The sequence below is a fragment of the Lasioglossum baleicum genome, chromosome 17 (assembly GCF_051020765.1).
Source record: "Lasioglossum baleicum chromosome 17, iyLasBale1, whole genome shotgun sequence".
NCBI classification, from domain to species: Eukaryota; Metazoa; Arthropoda; class Insecta; order Hymenoptera; family Halictidae; genus Lasioglossum; species Lasioglossum baleicum.
In genome coordinates this window covers 10,595,671-10,617,977 of record NC_134945.1, presented here as the reverse complement: position 1 = coordinate 10,617,977, position 22,307 = coordinate 10,595,671, and the positions used below count along the sequence as shown (strand labels likewise).

The window sequence follows — 22,307 nt, the reverse complement described above, 5'->3', positions numbered from 1 at the left end:
CGAGGACGAGGAATAGAAAATGCGCCGCACAGACACTAAACAAGTATATGAAAGAAAAACATAAAAATATCACTTCTTCAAAGTTCTGGGCTATAATTTGGAAAGCTGTATTTTAATTACATTGTATTTCAATTACACATCTAATTAGCATCTTAATTAAGATACTTAGTAATTGAATTACAATGTAATTGAATTAGCACAACTCTGCCTCGATAACACAGTTGCAAAACAGGTTCTCCGTCCGATGGTTGATTTGTCTAAAAATCTGATGAACTCGCCGCGCTCTCTCGATTTTGGAAGGAGCAATGGACGATTTACAATCAGCGTTTCCATTATTTCGTCGGAGCTTGGTCCATAGGTCTTTTCGTGGAGCGAGCTGATCTCCAGACCGTTGTCTCCGAGGATATCCCTTGATTTCCTCTGTCTATCGTTCCATCTGGCTCTCCGTTCCCCTCGGCAGGCGTTTTCTTCATCGCCGGACCCAGTTTCTTCCAGCTGTATCTTCAACTTGTCCGGATTTCGACTTAGTTATCTGTAACTAAGCTAATCTCGGGCGAAGGAGTCGAGCCGGGGCGGGCCGGGCCGAGTCGAGCCGAGCCCGGGTGCAACGTGGAGCAGTTAAACACGGGTCCGACCGATCCGCCAAAGCCTCCAGACCTCTTCTAATCCACCGCTACGAAGTTCTATATAGACTCCGGGATCCTTATTTCGAGTCTATTCCAGACGTAGCTTTCATTTCGGTTGGCCGAAAGATCAGAAAGGGCAAAGTCCGCGATCCGACCCCGACCGAGCTAATGGAAGGCCGCTTTTATTGCCGATTCTCTCGCCCTGATCCTCCCCTCCGACGACACACACACACGCACGCATTGTCGATCTGTTCTTGACAACAGTCGTTACCGCGGACGACGATCGTCAAGATTATTCGACTGTCGAAGAGCTGCTTGCAGTCAATCCCTATAGGGGATTCACATTAATCGTGTTTAGCTGTGGATATGAATTTACAAGAAGAGGTCACACTGACGTGGTCGTGGGGTTTTCATTAAACTTTTGTTTAGTGCATCTAGATCAGAAATAAGCTTACCCACAAGTCCGAGCGTTTTTCACAATACTCATTATTTATCAAGATTAACACTTCACCTACCGGAAGCCTATTAATAGGATTTTCAATAATTGTGCTGTGCCAAAAGAAAGCATAGAAATTCTCTTTTACATTGCAATCTTAAATGAAACTATTAGATGACGTTATTGAGGGTGACTTGTTAGTACACAATGAAAATTGCTGTTGCTATTGAAGGTTCCATTAAAAAGTAATTAACCATGTACCATAGATTTTTCAAAATTATGCAATAATCACCGGTCGGTAATGTGTTAATTTTGTTATAATAGTTTTCTTAGTCATATCGCAACATTTACGGTAGCTAGGGTGGTAAAGAGTACGCGTGTTCAAATCCCTTTTACGATTAATAATTCGTTTTTAATTTTTGTTTTGTTTTCTTCCAATTTTCAGTTTTACCTCCTTTTTCTTTGTTCCTCGTTTCTTTAAAAATGTTCTCTTTTCTCTTTCTTCCTAATCTTGCCATTTATACAGGGTGTTGCGGCTAAAACAGAACACCTAAATATCTCCTCTATCTCTGAAAATACAAGAAATGTTTCTAACGTAATCTAAATGGTTTCAAAAGACGAATCAGATGGAAGAATCGTTTTTTTTAAATTAAATCCAAATCGTTGGATTGGACGCAATGTTCACCCGATCTCACTCCACTTGATTTTTTCTTATGGGGGACATTAAAGGGTTACGGTTTATCAAGCTGTACAATCTGTCGTTTTTCGCCTCATGAAATGTATCACAACGGAAGGATATCATTTCGAACATTTATTGCAGTAATAAATGTGATTATTTACAAGTTCAAGTTCATGGTCGAATTTCTGTTACCGTTGTAATCTGAAATGTCGCTGAAAGTAAATTCTGCATTAATTAGCAAATTTTAGAGTTCACGGTCATTTCAAGGTCGTGCTATTAAACATGGATGAATGCACAATCATATATAATGTTTGCTATAACATACAACAACAACAAAATGTGTGTATATATGTAAAAGAAACACGAGTGACCTTGAAAAACGATTAAAAAATTACAATTTATAAAAAACGATTCTTCCATCTAATTCGTTTTTTGAAACCATTTAGATTACGTTAGAAACATTTCTTGTATTTTCATTTCTTGTATTTAGGTGTCCTGTTTTAGACGAAACGCCCTGTAGAAAACATTACAAAATGACGGAGTTATACATTAATTTCGAGAGCAGATTACGATCGACATTCGGAATTTTTGACATAGTGAACTACCTAATAGAAAATGTCAGATCTGTTCAAAATTATATTTGTAACGGCTTAAAATTTTAATTTGTCAATATAAGAGATGTTAGAAAATGGTGGCCTCGCGGACGATCGATCGCAAGAAGGAGAATGCATTGGCATTGTTTGTAATTGTTCGGTCCCGGTAATTTGGTTTAAAAGCGAACGAATTAATGAAGGACGAGGCGGTATCATCGGTATTCATCGCAACGACGTGTTTCAGGGAGGAATTGTCGAGGCACGCGAGTAGACCGATTTGATGCGAATCTTTCTTGGCGGGGAAACGTCATTAGATTCGATCCTGGGCAGATTACGTGGGGAGAGATCTCTTTCAGACCCGAGATGCAGACACTCACCGCGTCCCAATTACTTTTCGCTGGCTATCGGATCATTCCGTAATGCTATGCACGTCTAGGGAATTTTAGTTGCCGCGAACAATACCTCTAATCGCGAGCCGCTATTCTTTGAAGCATTACGCGGGAAAGATGGCTTCGGCGCTTCTCCGGGATTTAGCTTCGGAAAAGAAGCGAGACAATCGGTGACATTGCACTCACGATGAGTGCTGCTGACATCCCCCCTCCCCCCTCCCACCCCATAATGCACGGTTGATTTCATTTTACGTGAACTTCTGCGTTTCACGCGAATTACATTCGTACAGTCGAAGCTACACGACACGATATTCGAAATAAAAAAGAACATTTTTGAAAATAAGTAGGGCGACCTGTCGGTGATGATTTCTTACATTTTATAGATATGAAATTGTTATAATCAGGGACCAAAAATAACAGTTATTGTAATATTTTCTACGATGAACTACGATGAACTACTCATTGATAAAAACAAATTATCTCTGTATACAACGTTCCTCATTGATTATAAACCCACATACCTGAACAGTTTTGTTCAGAACGTGGGACACGGCTAGATTATTGTTTTCGAATTATCGTGTAGAAGTCGCTGCCGCGTATTCTTGGCAGACGACAGTTAAAGGCGGGCTCACAATCAGTAAAAGAATGCAGTCCGCATGCAGGAGGAGTCCGCGATTTCACGGAGATTCTAGTTTGCAAGGTAGCGATCCGTATCGCCAATCAAGTTCTTTCAATTCTCGGCGATTCAATCGAAGTGCTCTTGTCTCCCAATCCCTTTCTTCCCCTTTCCCCCCTCCCCCACCCTCCCCCGCCCTACTCTCGCGTTATTTCACCGACACTATACTCTCTTTGATTTACTTTCAAGTAACATATTCTTTCCTCGATTTGCATTTTTATATCAGAGCCGTGATCTTTCACGTTCTCCCAGCGAAATGCTCCTAATGATCCTGAAGGGAATCATGCCTCTCGGCTTTCACCTGAACAGTTATGAAGTAAGTCCTTTGCCTCCGCACCAATAGAAAGAGAGAGTTGCACTATTGACAACCGCACCGATAAATATATGTATATTAAAAAATTGGGATTTGAAGCTGCTGGTGACATTTACAAACCGTAATAAATTTGGCATTTTTCATTAAATAATTGCTTGTTCTGTCCTCGATCTTCTGGCAAACGAGGTTTCAACATTACCAAATAACTCCGCCATTTCGTAACATATTTATAATTGTAAAATTGCAACGAAGCTGAAGGTAATATTAATCTCTCGCAAAAAAAATTGGAATTTTTTATCGAGCGTTCGCCTGTAAAAAATCTCCCAAACTCGAGCAACGTTCCTCATTAACGAGTTTGCAAAATTCGTCTAATTTCTAACATTTCCTAAAAAATTTCCCAAAAAATACCAGCACAGATTTGAAAGTCTTCCATTCGCCTACCTCAAAAAAGATGATAATTTTCTATTAGTTATCCTTGAAAACGATTCTTTCTCCGACTCGACGGAATATCTTGGGACACGGTGTTCCAGAGGTGGTTGTCGGAATTTACTGGACTAACATTAGTCAGCGTAGAGTTGACAGACGGTCCCAATAACTGAGTGACCGAGTAATCCGTTAAAGGGAGGGCAGCTGCGGCGAATTGGCAGCGGGGTCTAGGTGACAAGGTAGCGGCGCCCGGAGTCTTTAAAATTCGAAGCGGGTTAATTTGATTATCGCCGTAACGGAGCTCTGCTGGGTTGAGGAATAATCCGACTGTATAACGACATCGGCTTAGGTATTGCCGGCGCGTTTCTATTGTACGACTGTATAGCCTGTGCTGCCGTGGGTAGCAAGGGTTAAGGAGGTTTATAGAGAGGCCTTAAGCCGCGTTTCCACTCCGGCTCTTCCAAATTTATGCTTTGTTTTCCACTACGACTTCTTTGTGGTTCATAATTTACTAGGAACAAACGAAAATTTATATTTATTCTACGACCACGTGTCTCTCCAATTGACTACAATAAAATAGAATTTCTGTTTAATTAATAATATCCGTATTTATAGTGCATTATAGTGCAAGGGGTTAATACACTTTTCAAATTCATTCAGACTTCAGCTGGTTGCTAATTACTAGACTGCGATAATTACTAGATCTTTATGCAAAATAAAAATTTCTTAGTTGAATTGCAACAAACTGGAGTGAAATAGAAATTTATTTTCTTCCCTATCATGTTTAGTAGGTTGAAAATAATATGATAATATATTCAAATTTTCCTAATATTTTTACTATTTTAAATTACACCTCCTCATTATTGTCATAAATGCATAAAATCCGCAGTCTACTAATTGCTACATTGCAGATTTATATGCAAAATAAAAATTGCCTGCATTCATTACAACATACAGGAGCTACGTGTACATTTGTTTCTTTTCTTAATTATTTCATCAAGTCCGATATAATAAAACAGTATTTTTCGATTCTTGGAATATTTTCACTATTTTAATTTTTGTCAATTTAACAAAATTTAATATCAATTGTTAGTACAATCTGTTAGCAGATTAGCTACCAGAATTTTTTTTCTAAAATTTTATGATGCATGGCTGAAGACTCTTTAGTAGCAATTTAATTGTGAACCAACAAGTCACTACCTATAATGTTATTTAATAATTTTACTCAGAAAAACGTCGCAAATAAGCCAGTGAAAGTTTAACAATAAAATAGGTAAAACAGGAAAGTTTCGTCATTGAATAAATATTGTTTCGCCGATAAAGCCAATCCAATGTTACACTCCTCGATCGTGTTTCTGGGTATAGCCCCATAAGGATAAATTTTTCGCAAATATCGTGGACATTTCGTTCACACGTATCGAGACATTACCGTAAACAGTTTAAGGTGGCAAGGTCACCGAAAGCCAGTGAAACGCTTGCAAAACCAAAGTCCAACATAAAATCTAGTTTAAAGTGTAGACCCAGCCGAAGGAACTATACTGATTGGCCCCCACTTGGGCAGCAGTAAACATTCTCTCGCCTCCCCATCGAGCAACTTCGAGCTGTCTCGCTTCTTCTGGTTGGCTCCACGTCCTGTTCCCTCCTTGTCCCACCTTCGACGAACCCTTCGGCTTTCCTTCGCCCCCTCTCCTCCGCCCCTGACCTCCTGCTTCCCACTCAATTCCCACCCCCGCGCTTGCTCCTTTTCTCTCTCTTACAAACTTAAGCCCGATTTAATGGGGTGGAAACGCGCGGCTCGATCAAGTTGTATTCAATTATCCCTCCTTTCCGTCCCGCTGTTAACCCCGGCCATCTACAGAGTGTCTTGCACGGAAAGTCTTTCTCTTTTTTTTCCTCCCTTCCTGCCTTTCATTTTTTTTTCTCGTTTCTGTTGTTGTTTTCATTTTGTTCGCCCCTTTCCACCCCAAATTGTTTCTCGTGTTTCTACGCTGGAGCAGTTGGACACTGCTCTACAATCGGATTCTTCAAGGTCGGGATGAGCATTTCCGACGTGGCAGGACGAAGGAAAATTTGTGTATCTCAAGCAACCATTTTTCGTAGAGAAAATGAGCCTGGATACATCACCATTTTTTTAACCTAGTTATAAGAGTTCAAACATTTCGTAGAAACGTTTCAGTCGACAATATTTGAGAAATTCAACTCACTGTTCTTCCTTGCTTTTTTGTTGCAAAAATATCCAGAAAAATATATAAGTAGAGGGGTTTCAAGCTTTAAAACGAGTCCACATAGAAGGTGCTCCGACTTCTCTCCACGCAGTTACAATAGTTCAGAGTGTTCGATTCGGATAATCGAGGCTTTACTATATGTATACTAATAGGATGCTTCATTAAAAAAAGTAGTTTGATTTTTATCTAAAAAATTTTTTTAATAAAAGTTTTTAAAAAAAGAAAAAAAGGCTCAAAAGCCTTTAGGGGAGAGTCGTGCAGTACCGACCAATCAACCATCGACCAGTATAAGCCAAACTTTTCTTATCTGTAAGTTCAATCTGTTAGCATTTGAAATGAAGTTAGAGAAGATGTTTATTCAATCTTTCTTCTACCTTTTCCCACAGAAAAATGTCCGAAATTCCAAAGCGGAAAAAACCATCATCAGTGCTCACTTTAAATATTAACGATAATTTTTCATTAACTTCTTTACGTGGTGTAACTTCAAAGTTCATGGAAATAGTAAAATCAATGTCTCCTAGCAACGACACATTAGAGTTGCAAACAAAAAAGAGAAGACAACGGACGCAACAATCCGAAATCCTAACTTCGACCGTTTTTATAAACGAAGTTCAGAAAAAAAGGAACCTGGCTGAAGAAAAAAAGATAAATGCGGAGAAAATAAAAGCTGCAAGAAACGAAAAAGCCAAAGAAGCAGAAAAAAGGGAAAGCTGAAACTCAATTAAGGAAAGGAAATAAGGAAAGATGTAAAAACTAAACGAAAAAAATGACATAATATATAAAAATATATAATTATTTTATTATTTGTATAAATAAAATTTGAATAAAAATGCGTATTCTAACATCTAAATGTCTTTTTTAAACATTATTAATGATTTAGACTGAAAAATCTACTAAATACGTAATGGTCGGTACTGAACGACAATTCTTTGTTTCCTTCAAATTCTAATATCTTTATTCCTACAAATATTGAATACTAATTATTATATTTCACAAAATCAATTTTCTGGCCTTTTATTAAGTTCCCTTTGTGTTACAAATTCCTTTTTTGTTAATTTTAATTTTTACCGATTCTAGTCTACCTAATAACAAGAAAACTTAGAGCGGTCGGTACTGCACGACTCTCCCCTATAAGAATAAAAAGTGAATGTCACAATGTAAGTTCACATTGTCAGCGGGAAAGCACATCATCACGTAAACGGTAGTCCCGAGTTCGAATCCCTCCAACTGCATAAAAATTTCTGGATTTTAATAAGCTCCTTTCGAAGACAAAGTTGAAATATTCCCTCAAGCAGTGCACAGAAAGTAGTATCATATATAGTTTCTAATTTTTGTTATAACTTTTTCGAAGATTTAATTGCATGTTATTTAAGTATTGGTTTCACATATTTTAAATACTTACTTTATATTTTTTAAATATCCAATTTATATTCTCTGAATATTTAGCTTATATTTTCTAAACATTCAATTTACATTTCTTGTACAGGGTGCGCCATTTGTAGGTACCATATGTTAAATGCTTATAAAATAGTGAAAACGTAATTAAATCGAGTTCGGTTTGCGATATTTATTTACTTTGGTTTATACCAATACAAAAAATTCATTTTTTAAATACAACGTCGGGCAAGTAATCGCCTTTATGAACGACGCAAAGAAATGCTCGTTTTTGGGCATTTTCCATAACTTTTTGCAACGTTTCGGGCATTATTTCCGTTATTTCCTTACGGATTGCATCTTTCAGCTCCTGGAGGGACCGCGGCGCGCCAACATAAACTTTTGACTTTAAATATCCCCACAGAAAAAAGTCTGGAGGCGTAACGTTGAAATTCCGTCCATACTTTTGTCTCATACCACGTAAGGTTTTGGTAAATGAGGACTGTTCTCTAAAATATATTTCTACAATATCGATGCGTTGTGCTGGTGTTAAGTTATTCATGGTGAATAATGGTATGAAATGAGCTGTCAAATACGCTAGAATATTCTCCGGAATGTTTACGAATAGCAATTGTTTTAGCGTTTAACATATGGTACCTACAAATGGCGCACCCTGTATATGTATACAATATTCAAATCCAATATTTTTCTCATATGAAACAGTGCGGCTTGAAAAATATTTTTCCAATATTTGAAAAACATACTTATCCAATATTTTTGTGCTACTAGGACCATAATCCCAACTGTCCGAAACTGCGCGATTACTGTGAAATATCAAATCGAAATGTCACGAACTGCGCCCCACGAGACATGAAATGTCGAGGACAGATCATAAGCAACGCTTTATGACGGGCATCCTCATTTCGAGGAACACACCTCGGGAGTATAATCGCTCAGTTGTCCAGCAAGGATAAACAACCCCGTGGCCCCGGCGAATAACTTTCCACGAGCATTAGCACGTGGTCCACGGTGGAAATAAAATTGCCATGGTGTGCTCGTGTCCCAATTCCTTGAACGCAAATAGCCGTTTATGAGGAAGTTTTCAGGACTGCTCTCGAGTATTCGGGCTCTCGTCGCTTGCCGGCAAATGCCAGGGCTGTATGTATACCCTCGGTGCCCTCCGGGCCTGCTTTGTTACAGCCCACAAACCTCTGATACCCGTGGCATACTTCATCCTGGACCGCGGAGTATTTCAAATACTCTTGGCATCAAGTACTCGCACACTAATCCAGGTGTACAGAACGGCGGCAACCTCGGCTTCGGTCGGGCAAGGCCGGACGATCGACGTAACTACCACGTAAGACGCTGAAGGTTCTTAGCACTTTTTTATCATTTCAATTGTTTCGAACCGAAACTACATTTTTAACTCCTTCTAAGGAGCATAACTGATTCCACACGCTTTAAATCAGAATAACTTTTTTATGATTGGACTAAACAACTTCAATTCCTCGGTAAGGCTGGAAGAATTAGTTTAGTACATAACGTCTAATAAATAAGTTGAAAAAATGCATTTCGTCGGGGAATTGTGATAAACAATTGTAGAAATTGATTTTTACTACTTTTTTTGCTGGGCCAATAACGAAAATTTAGAAGATGTGTTTTGTAAACCTGTATGAATTATACACGTTTCGAAAATTTCATTGAAATTGGTTAATTGTTTCACGAGTAATAAACGGTCAAATTGGGTAAAAAGGCCGAAAATCATGAAAAATTGCAAGTTTCGCCACTTTTGGTCGTTTATAATTCGTAAACCAATTAACAAATTTCAATGTAATTTCGAGAACGTATATAATTCATACTGGTTTACAAAAGACATCTTTTAAATTTTCGTTATTGGCCCAGCTAAAAAAGTCGTGAAAACCAATTTTAACTATTGTTTATCATAATTCCCCCCGACCAAATGCAGTTTTTCAACTTATTTCTTAGAGGATATTTACTAAACTAATTCTTCTAGCCTTACAGAGAAATTGAAGTCGTTTGGTCCATTCATAAAAAAGTTATCCTAACTTATAGTGTGTGTAAACAGTTATGCTCCTCACTGTAAGTTAAAAATGCATTGCACATAACACTCAATTGACAACAAACAAAGCTTTTTAAGGCTCAAAGGCTGTTGAATGTGCGCTCGGTCAAGGGTGCACTTAATGCATATCGTGAAAACAGCTATGAAAGAGTCGTTGGAAAAATGACACTGTCCGTCGGAATGGAAATTGACTAATTAAGAAGTTCTCCATTCAGACGTGTGTAATGAAGACGCATTACAAAGCGACTTCATTGCGAGATAAGCCTCGTCGATAACCCGAAACCTGCGAAGTTTCTGACCTCGACTCTGTTTCCCTTTCCAGCCTATTTAACCGGCTTTCTCCGTCGCTTAAGTTGCGATCGTTGTTCCAAGTTTAATCTGTCCTTTATGCGCGACATCCAACAGACTTGCACCTTCGCCGCTCTGCGCCCTTAAATCCTTTTCTGCGAGATCGAATGCAATCTAACTTTGTTTCGAACGTTCCTTACCGAAAGCTTTCTCATAAAAATGCTGCTTAGCAATTCAATCGCTTATTTCAACATTCCTCAATGATAATTCGAACGACAAGAATCTTTGATCTTGGAACGATCAGAGTCTTTGATCTTGGAATTGTTTCTATATGGATCGCTCTAGATTGTACTATTTACATGCGAAACAGTGGAGTTCTAAGTTCAATATATATGTAAAGAAATGATATTTCTTAAATTCAAATTTCACCGCGCTTCGCACGTTGTAAGGCATAGAGTGTTTACTGTTAGAGAGAAGGACTAATAGAAAGAGATAGATAGATAGATGATTACGTAACAGAACACGTGTTCATAAAATTAAAAGAGTAAGACAAGTGTGAATAAAGAAGTGATATAGAATAAACTTTAAATGTCGTTTCTTTGTTTACAGGTAAGAGTGTACATAGTGTAGATAATTGTTGTAATATAGTATAATAAATAAAGAGAAAAACTTTGTTTACAGGGAAACAATTTCTAGTTTATCTTGAAAATCCTGTGCAATAGATAGACGTCTTATATATATGTATGTATTGAAGGATCTCTATCTTCTGACCCAATATTTCAATAGTTGTAATGAAATATTTAACTTTCTGCAGCAGAAATATCCCTAAAAATTTATATAACTTACAATGGTCTTAAAAGTAGAGATTTCAAGCTGTAAAATGAGCCCACTTTATCCGACTTTTTACCACGTAGTTACAACAGTTCAAACTCCTCGGTTCGGATAATCGAGATTCCACTAAATCGCGAATTAAACATTCCAATGTACTTCGTATTGTGTCATGTGTTGTGGGCTTATTTTAAGGGGACATTATACTTTCCCAGGTCGGAAAAATCGGCTGTTTAGAAAGTATCCTATTGGAAAGTATCATATTTCAATAATATTCTCTGAAAATTTCCGAGGAAAATTCAAAATACTTTCGAAGTTGTAAACGATTATAGCAGGCATAGCTGATTAAACGTAAGTAGATTTTACATGTAAAAATTCGTTTGTCAGAACTTTAAACGCGATTTTCTCGAAACAACGTTTTTGTAATCAGTGTCGCCAGTTGAGGCCGAATCTGATCTCAATTACTCTCCTCCTTTTTCCCTTCCACTATCCCATTCCAGCACCATGCGCACACTCTAACGTCCCCCACTAAGACCGTAGACCACGTTGCCCGTGCCGTAGACTGGACTGGTCATCAGAGAGGGGGTACAGTAAATGTTCTATAAACGCGAACGCATCGGGGGGATTTCTTCGCGTTTTTCGATCGTGGTCCTACTTTTTTCGAGCTTCAAAGGCCGAGCCGAACGTAGAGAAGGACAGCGCGTGTAAACCGAGACCACGCGCGGGCCTTTGAACTGTGCCGGCGACTGCGACTCTCCGCGTCTCTTTCTTTTCTATACGCGCTATCCTTCCTTGCGCCCGAATCGTCCGTTTAAATACCATCGAAGGAAACCTATCGAATTGGAGCGTTTGCATCCGTCAGGAAAAGGCACACTTTTTATAGTTTTTCAACTGTTTTAAGTAATGTACTTAAGATTTATTTAAGATTTATTTAATTTTGTTTCTTATCAAAAAATTGTAATGGAGCGAGCGACGCGCGTGACTTGACACGGTGTTCAGTTTTGCGACATGATCGGTCATAGTTCATCGCGTCTTTATATTTGCGAAACCGAACGTTAAATAATAAAAATATAAAACAGTTCAGCATATTTTATAAAGTAATTTTTCTCGTTTTTTAATCTTTGCCTAGCGTCGAGATCGCAATTTCTCTTTCTTTTTCACTCGCTGTACATACTCTTATGTTCTAAAGTCACTTCATATGTACATACCGTCAATTAAACCACTAAATTCTGTTCAAATTATATCGTGTTTGGTATCATTTTAATCAGAAAAATGCCAGAAATAACGTAGTGAAAGTCCCATAACAGAATCATGGAAAATGAAGAAGTTTGACTGTTGGTGTAACGTTATGATGACTCACGGGCGTTTGAACTGTGCCGGCGCGCTGCGACTCTGCGTCTCTTTCTTTCACATACGCTGTCCTTCCTTGCGCTCGACACTTTCATCGTCAATTAAACCACTAAATTCTGCTTCAATTGTATCGTGTTTGGTATCATTCTAATCAGAAAAATGCCAGAAATAAGGTAGTGAAAATCCCATAACAGAATCATGGAAAATGAAGAAGTTTGACTGTGGTGTAACGTTATGATGACTCACGAGCGCGTTTGAGCTGTGCCGACGACTGCGACTCTCCGCGTCGGTGTTTGTAGTGGTTCACACCGATATACCGAGCCGGGTCAGTGTATTAGTTTGGAGGGGATATTTTTTTCGCGTTTATCGTTGAAAGATTTTCGCGTTTATAGAACATTTACTGTACTTGGTTCCCCTCGATTGCTGGCGACCTGGCGGCACTGTTTGTAATCGGCGTGCATGATAACTTAAAAACCATTTGACCGATCCGTCTGGAATTTTGACATTTGCTTCTACACAAGTAATTCTTCGATCGGAGTCTTGGGGGGTGTCTCCGATCGGAGTCCAGTGCCTACTCACTCCACTGCCGGCCAACGCTGCTCCGCGCCGTAGAGCGGCGATGATTGATCTCGGCTCGGGTATATCGGTGTGAACACCACACATTGACTCGAGTGAATCGAGTTCCCAAACTTCTTAATTTTAATGATCGGTTTATGGGACTTTTACTAGCTTATTCCTGGCGTTTCTCTGATTAAAATGATACCAAACACGATATAATTTCAACGTTATTTAGTGGTTTAATCGACGGTAAAAGTTTCGAACGCAACGAAGAAGAGCGTATTGGAAAGAAAGAGATGCGAACCGGCGGCGGCTACTGTTCGCGTCCCATTGCCATAACACGTGATTAGGATGGAGAACCACGCAGGCAACTTGTGTCAGCAGCAAGTTTAATCTTAAAAAGGGAGGCCTTCAGCTGATAGTGTCCAGATCGAAGTCTATTCCCCCAACATATGAATTTTGTAGGAAGATTGAGATGAGCAACCAAGGTTTAGACCCAGGGTGTTAGAAAGATCTAAAAAAAATGCCCTTGAACTCTGCTTCTTCGAGAATATTATTGACTGTCAATGCCCTAGCTTGTTTCCTAAAACTATGGGAAAAGTAGGGAACTAGGATGCTAGAAGAAACAGCCAGCAGAGACGCTTCTTTGGCTAGTGCATCTACTTTTTCATTGAACGTAATTCCAATATGCGAAGGGACCCAATAGAGAAACAGTTTCTTGGATTCCGTAAAGTAGGAGTTTATCAGCTTATGGATATCAAATAGAAAAGGATTGGAATTGCCCGACTTGGTGCTGTTATAGCATTCAGACAGTCATGACAGCCAAGAACATGCGTGGCATGTGTTCGATGCATAAGGCAGCACAGGTAGTAATGCAAAAAGCAGGTCCCTACGGATGGGAGGTTTTTTTAGTGGGTATTGTGGGACCCGAAGATCTGTTCCCTCGGGGTCCCATACTACCCCTTAGGGTATACATTGTACATAAAGGTATTTTTCCTCTCATCCTTAAAGAAAAGAAAAAGCACTCAGACAGTCAGAATATGTAGATGTAGACATAATGATAAGAACAGTTAGAAGCAAGCACAAGGGCAATTTGATTGCAGTACATTCAGCGGATAATATAACACATATCCTTAATGGCATATCCTTAATGAATTAATCCTTAATGGAAATCTCGCTCCGGTCACAAACAGCCCAGGTAGCCCACGAAGGGTTGGAACCAATGCAGTTTCGTCATTGAGTCAGTATTGTATGACCGATCTATTCCCGCATCATGTTACAATTCTCGACGATCCAGCTTGGGGAGGCACCCCGCGGTGGCGGCGACAAATTTATCGCAAATATCGTGCATGTCTCGTCCACACATATCGAGACATTACTGTAAAAGTGTATTTACCGTTGCTGTTAGGTCTGAAAACTCCGGCGGGTCGTGGAATTCCGTTTGCTGTTCGACCCATCCCCTCGATATCGCCGCGCCACCCCTTCGTCGCCATCATTCCGGGCAATTATTCGCAGCCGAAGGGAAACTCCGTTCAAAGACACGAACCTCTGACCCCCCTCATCCCCCCTTCTCCCCCTCTTTTACTTCGGTCTGGCTTCTATGGATAACACAGTGTTTGTACGTGGGATTCACGGCTCGTACTTTCCTTTCCATGTATTCGATTCTCCCGGTTGTGCTCGTGTATACGTTCGCGAGAGGCTATAGAGAGCGCTGCAGCAACTGCGCCAAACTTCGAATTAGCGCCGACGACGAACTTCGAGATTTACAGTACAACTGCGACCTCCATGGTCGCCGTGCCACCCTCGTCTGAAAGAATTACACACTCTCCTTAGGCTAGGTGCGTACGGGTGGGGTTGGAACAGTATTTAGAGGGAGGTTCGTATGTGGAGATCATTGTGATCAGAGGGATGTATCTGATTAGGGTTGATGAGCCTTTAGATATTGTCACTTCGTTGACAAAATTGGACACTGATCTACAGTCAGGACTAACTCTGCCACCCTTGATAACTATGTTATTTATACACTCCCGGACAAAAAGATAGCACATCGTCTATTTTTTCTCATTTGGTAGAATAAACCGAAGAAAATTAGTATTTTAATATGTCAACATATTCTGACATGCCTCTATATGTAATGTACTGAATATCATCGACAATATTTACTTCAACAGAACTCTAGAAATGAAAACGTAAATATTGTGGTTCGCAAGTGGGACAAAATGATAGCACGTGTAGTAAATCTACGCTTTCCAGTTACACCGTAGCTCGCGAATTGCGAACAACAACCTCGGAACTAGAAGATATCTCGGAAACTATGCGAGATAGCGAAAAACTGAATAAAATCAATCTTATGGCACGTTTTGTCAGCTTTAATTTTGTATAGAATTGTTTTATCGCTAGGACACATAGTTTCCGAGATATAAGCGGAAAACCGAAAAAGGGGACCTTCTACGTGCCCCCTGTACACCGACTCATCTCCTCGGAGTGGGGACTTTTAATATGTTTACCTCCTAACTATAGTCCAAACAAAGACCCAAAGTTAAAAATTGTGTTCCTTCCATTTCCCTCTACAACTTTTCGTTGACTAGACTACATTTCAACTGTCAATTGGTTTGTATTCAGAAGAGCCACAAGAGGCAAATAATAAAGTCTTCAGGAAATCACGAGCTGAAAACTCCCGAATGTGTTGCCGCAAAAAGACAAATATAGATATTATAAAATGACTCCAATGACCATGAAACGTGAAGATCTGCTAAAAAATCGATTTTCGATTTTCGGGGTCATTACAATAACGTCCCTATAAAATCGGGAAGTTAATAATCTTTTATTTACAAATAAGTAATAATAAATAGATCACTTTTGGCATTATTTAAATTACTTTTATTTAAATAAAAAGTTTATTATTTGCAATTACAATCACACGTTTATTTATTATTTCAATAAAAATTTGCCCAACTCTGGTGTGGGCATATCAAAAATCATTTATTTAAACAATTTTGGAGAACTAGGGTACCATTTTTCATTAATCTCAAATTGTTGAATGTTATTGTTTTTGTTAGCATATATGTATAAATATTTCAGAAGCAATTTAAAGATAACAATAACACGTTAAGTAACTAATAAATTGTACCAAAAGAATACTCAACGCCATTAACGAAATTAGCTTCCGAAGTTTTTGAAATGAACCGGCATGGCAGCGCAATGAACGATTTCGTGTCATTCGAGCGTGAAAGAGATCAGGGGATAGTAAAAAGTTCGATTATTCAACGTAATCGATATGTATATATGCGAAGAATTCTCCGAGAAAACCCGCATTCATTGTCAGATTGAATTCGCCGCACTTTTCGACTCGAGTATACTTTCCTAAGAAAATATTGTACCATTAAAAATACTTTTTCTAAGCGAATCAAACTTTGTAGACACCCAAGTACATTAGACCTACTCGTAGTGATACAAAAACTTTCAATCGTCAATATTAATATTAGTAAAATAATGTATGTTATTACAACTTTCTAATTTGCATTCAAATCTAAAAAGTATGCTTGTTTTAGTAGTCCTATATTTTTGAAGCACCCCTTTTATTAATAAATATTACCCACGCGCGCGCGATGTAAATGATTAAAACTTTCTAACTTGCAGTTTAGTCCAAAAATATGGTTGTTTTGGTGATCCCATATTTTTGAAACTCCCTATACAGTACATTAGACTTATACACAGACTCATACAAAAACTTTCAATCGTCCATATTACGAAAATAACATTGTGAATTATTAAAACTGATGGAATTCATGGAATTAGCAATCAGCGCCCTTTGTTCCGAGGAACGATTGTTTTTAACATTTGCGCGTAGCGTCTCCGTTTTCCGTTACACTTCTGTCTGAACGTTAACGCAATAATACACGCGTATCATTATTGTATTATTGCGTATTACTAGTTTGTCGCCTCCCTATTTCAACTTGTTCTATCAAGAACGTTCCAACTTGCATTTTAGTAAAAAATATGCTTGTTTTAGTAGTCCTATATTTTTCGTACACTCGTTACAGATCGTAAATTAACAAAACTTTTGTAATTCGTATGATCGAACAGAAAATTTGAATCGTCGATATTTCTAATTTAAAAGCTAGCAATATTCGTGACAGAAGTTGAATTTAATATTAAAATTCATCAACGCTAATGACTGGACTGCGGATCTTTATGCATTATGCATTTATGAAGAAATTGATTGGCTGGAATATAAACTAGAAAAAATGTTTTAAATTAAGGGATGTTCTAATGTTGCTTTTAAAGTCGTTAAGGAATGAAATCAATTTTTATTTTATTCCTTCTGCCCAAAATCAATGAAGAACATTTTTATTTTGCATAAAGATCCGTAGTCTACAGACTTTGTTGTGAAATGCGACCTTTATAAATATTTGAATTTGTTTAAAAATTCTAATTTAATAGAAAACTACAAAAAATTTGCTGATAACATTTTAAACCCGGCACAACCAGTTCAATCGAAAATCAATTTTGTTAAAAAACGTATTTATTGAAGTATTCTAATGTCGTTTAATTTGCGATAACTGTATAAAATCCCAGTTCATTATACTGTATCAGTTAATCAAGTCACGTGACTGTGGAGGGAGAAGTAGTATAATTTGACGTCCGTGTAAGGCGTGAGGCACAGAATATTGCGTAACTTACTCTTTAGTATTCGTTGTAAACCGACAGCATTCAGTCTCGAGCGCAGCACTGGAAAACTCCGAGCATCTGAGCACCGTTTATCTAACTGATATCAGCTGATTCGGAGACGGCCAGACACCGATCAATGTAAGAGAGTTTCTGTCAATTTTATATTCCTTAACATTGTGTCAGGGCTGAATCTATCAAAAACGGAATAACATAAGCCAAAAGTGATGCCTAAATCTCGACAATTGAGTTTTTATAGTAAAACCAATAACACTGTCCAACACCAAATTTGATTTCAATATACTGTTGGGTCCTTCTTATAGAGTTTTTTGCGCTGATTCCGAATCTGGTTTTAATTTTTTTCCTATACGTCCAGTTTTTGAGAAAATGGAGTTTTAAAAAAAGACATATTTTTCAACTTTAAACAAATATTGCGATGTTATTATAAAAGATATTGAATTGTTGTTTACAGCAAAAGATTCTGTAGACTTTCCCGAATACAGTGATATCCAATATTAATACATTATGATTGTTTAAACATGTTTAAACAATGATTAAAGACGGAGATGCACCACTTTTGCACCAATTTTTGCGGATATTTTCGAATTTATCTCAAAAAATAAGGGTCCAGCGAAAAATTGAACTATACCACGCGAAAGAGCAGACTTTTATCAAGAGAAACCCCCCTGTGAAGTTTGCATGGTCGACGTTTTTACCGAATCAGAAAGCAAAATATCTTCGCCCGACATGCGTTGACGCCAGTGGTGCTCTTCCACTAGCGCGGTCGTTCGTCGGGATACGGCGCGGCGCGCTGCGGTGAAACGGCGCGTGGCTATAAGCGCGCAATTATGTCAGGTTACTTAAATGTAATATTTTATTAAATGTTATATTATTGTTATTTATTATTTATTAGTATATTTATTCTGTATAAATTATTTTATGTATTTTTTAATGTTAGTCTCTCGTTTATAGTATATTTAATACAAAAAATACCTTTTGTAACAAAAAAATAATTTATTCACACACTACACTATTACACTATTTACAATGCTAATATATATGTGTGATGAAACATTTTAATCGCTTTTAGTGCTTGTTACTCTAGTGCTAGTCTAGTGTTAACAAATAGATAACTGAATTACAGAATCCACATTCTTCACAGAAACTGTTTAAAAAATCCCAAAATGAATCTCTTCATATTAGAAACAGCATTTCTCTCTCTCGCGAACGTCATATTATTTTCGCAGAACAAACATTTCTCATTGGAATCATTAACAATCAGTTGTTGATCGCAAACAAATAAAGGGCGAGTTATGGGGTGAGAAGAGCAAGGACAATCGCAGAGTCGACGCAAGGTATCGACCATGCATTAACAAACTCGTCCCTGCAATTTTCGCAGGAATTTTCGCAGCGAGGCTGCGGGAGAAGGGGCGGGTGAGTATAGCGGAGGGAGGAGAAAGGGATGGAAATTCAGGGCATAACAGTGGCTCGTTGAAAAAGCTGGGTCGACGTCACTAACGCGGTGCCGTTTCCCCGAGCCGGTAGTGTTATTTATTGTTCGGCTCGATGAATGTCATTTAAAATTTCGATATAAATTAATTTAAAGGGGTAAAGGGGTTTGCCGGATAGCGCGGGGGGTGGGATGGGGTGTAATGGCTCGGAAAATGAAGTTCTTGTACCCCCGGCCCGAGAGGGAATCTCCACCCCGTCTATTTCACTCTTCCGCTCTTACCCTTAGCCTCTTCCGGCGTTGAGCTGCGGCCAAGCAACCCTCCAGCTACCCCTACAGTCGAGCCTTCTTCTCTTCAGGTGTGGCTACGATGGGATCTTGGCTCTTGTAGGAAATCTTCCAGGGCTTTCGATTAATATCGTTCCTACTATCGAATAGTGTGACATTGTTGCCTCGCACACTCTTCCAGGGAGAGAGAATAATTGGATTTTTGGAGATTCAAGGGTTGAAGATTGATGGTGTTTCGAGCATCGTAACTACGCGAAAGAAAATCGGAGAACCACCCGCCTAGGCTCGTATTAATCCTCAGATAGCCGACCTTTTTCGCAACTGTTTATTTATTCAACTTCCTCGAACATGTGTTTCTAAGATAATTTTTGTAGGTCCATTCTCTCTCTGTTTTTGCCAATGTGACATTCATTCAATTTAGTCACAATGTTCAAAAATGAAACCTCTTATCATCCTAGAGACTTTCATGAAAAATGATGTGCATTTTATTGGAAGTTCAAATAATGGAATAATTTTCAAAAAATTATTTAGTTGTTCAAATCAACTAACATGATCATTTCAAATGATATATGTAGCTATTCTTCAAATAATTTATTTCGACAATGCTCAAGCCTGATTTATACGAAATGTTTCCAACATAGCAAAAACTCGATGTGAATCTACCGCGAGCAAAACCAGCGTAGAAATTTGTTGAATTGCGTAAACTATAGAAACACTTTACGGCGATTACGGACGAAAAATGATTTCACATCCACCGTCAGCGGAGTAATATACTCCGTGTAACTGTATAGTTATTGGAGGGTCGCGACTTCGCTCAAAAAGCGCTTTCAAGAGGCTGCCCGAGGGGCGAAGGAATTATGATACGTAATAGTGTCTGACAGTCTCTGATGTGAAATTTCATTCTCGAAGTAGTAGTATTTAGCTTGTACTTGACGACTCCCTGCAGACTAAGTGGATAAAGGGAAGCGCTCCGCGCGGCACCTTCGCACAAATACCCTAGATTGAGACAGCGAGGCAAACTGCGGACATGCAACTACCATTTTCAGAAAGGTCCTACTTTCACAACCATCCTCGGTCGGTCCAAAAATACCCCTCTCTTCACCCTAAGGGAACACTATTCCGAAATGTTTCATACGTGAAATTATGAAATTATGTTTCATACATATGAAATAAATATTATCTGTATACATATATTAGGAAAAAATATTCTATTTCTAATATGAAATAAAGATTCATTTTATATTTAGAAGAAAATATTTTTCTCGTAATATGAAATAGATATCTCACGCATATTTAAAAGAAAATATTTGCTATTAATGTAAAATAAATATTGTATGTATATTTGAATATTAAAAACAGATTGAATCTCTTTTTAATCATATGAACGTGCATACAATATTTTGTGCTTCTAGGGCTCTTACTCACTCAAATGCAACGAACAGTCGAATGAAATTCGACAGGATATATTGAAGTAAAATGTAAATGAATACATAGAGAAAACGAAGATATACAAGTGAACATTTAGTGCAGAAAACTAAAATGAAATGTAAATAAATCAGCCCTTAAAACTGGCCGTAGAACTCCGAGTCTCGTAAACGTTTTTCAAATAGGTTTCTCAAGGGGCGAAATCAGCCCCTGAAAAAATATTTCCTTCTTCGTGAAATACCTCGGGAACAAATGATGTACAAAAAAAGAAATTGAAACGAAAGTTACATGGTATTATTGTGTCTATCAAATTGGGTAAAAAAATTCTTTTTTAGTATATTTCTCAGAAATAAAATTTATACAAATATTTTTACACAGTTTGGTATACACTATAAATCTTTAAAGTATCTTTAAAGTACAATAGTAGATACTAACAACAGGGGAAAGAAAAATAAGAGATAATTCTAATTCCTGAATTTTGCTTTATTTTATGGCGCTTATTACGGGCAGAGAAAAGCAATTTTTATTTAGTTTTACAACAATCTCTCGCATCGATATGTACGCAAGTACATTTTTCTGAATATTGAGTGCCATGTAAATGTAACATGGCATATGATTGGAGCAATTATCGCGAAAGCTGCGTTCAATGAAGGAGGATTATTCTAAATACCGGATGACGTGTTCCTTCAGAATGAGCTACTTGAGTTGTGAACTAACTGACATGCGTCTTACGTGTGGAATATTACAAATGCAATATTATACTATACTAGAAATTAGTTAATGTTATCGGCGCACAGGTTCAATCCAAAATCAAGACAAAGCAATTTTGCAATTTAAAAGATTGTTCTCTACGTTTCGATCCAAGTATGGATCATCTTCAAAAGAAAAAAAATTTTTCCGTTTGCTATGTGTAGGTAAATTGTTTATAAATGTATAACTTTGCAACTGAATTCCATGCTGGCACGCTGGCACGACTAAAACTTTTTTAGTTCGGGCCAGCATGGAATCCAGTTGCAAATTTATACACTTTTAAACAATTTACGCATAGCAAACGCAAAATTTTTCTTTCTCTTGGAAATGATCCATACATGGATCAAAACGTTGAGAAAAATTTTTTAAATTGCAAAATTGCTTTGTCTTGATTTTGGATCGAGCCTGTGCGCCGATCACATAAACTAATTTCTATTAATTCGTTACGATCGACAAAACGGAATATTTATTATACTGTACAGCAATAAAAATTCAATGTTCAACCATCCTGAAGCTCCAGAAATCAATAGACTTCATTTGTTGTAGCTAATTGTTGTCGAGGACGGTTTGCAAGAAATCGAAAACAGTTCACTAGGAAACCGAGAAGAGACTTTTCACGTCAAAACGTTCCGTGCGTTCGACTTTTTGCTCTTTCGCTCGCATTAGCGTAAGGCCTCGACTTAACGGAGTAACGAGAGCTGGCATCCCTCTCTGCAACGACGCGGTGGGGCGGGGGGGGGGGGGGGGTGATGGTAGGTGAATCGCGGGGGTGGTACTGGTGCGATGCAAACGCGGCGGCCCGCTCGAGGCAGCCTTGGGATTTTGATAACATGTGACTTTATCTGGAATTCCGGGGCGCGCAGGTAGCCTGTTTACTTAAGATAA

At 38.2% G+C, this 22,307-nt stretch overlaps 1 protein-coding gene across 6 annotated transcripts in view; it reads left to right on the top strand.

Annotated features, from left to right (window-relative positions):
- Positions 1 to 22,307, top strand: part of LOC143217646 (uncharacterized) — a 170,892-nt gene that overhangs the window by 129,266 nt on the left and 19,319 nt on the right. The window contains exon 1 of one of the 6 annotated variants that reach the window (XM_076442152.1): positions 17,501 to 17,650. The exons of the other annotated variants lie outside the window; for them this stretch is intronic. The gene's annotated coding sequence lies outside the window, so the exon portion shown is untranslated. Of the gene's footprint in view, positions 1 to 17,500; positions 17,651 to 22,307 lie in introns of those variants that run through there. 6 annotated transcript variants of the gene reach the window in all.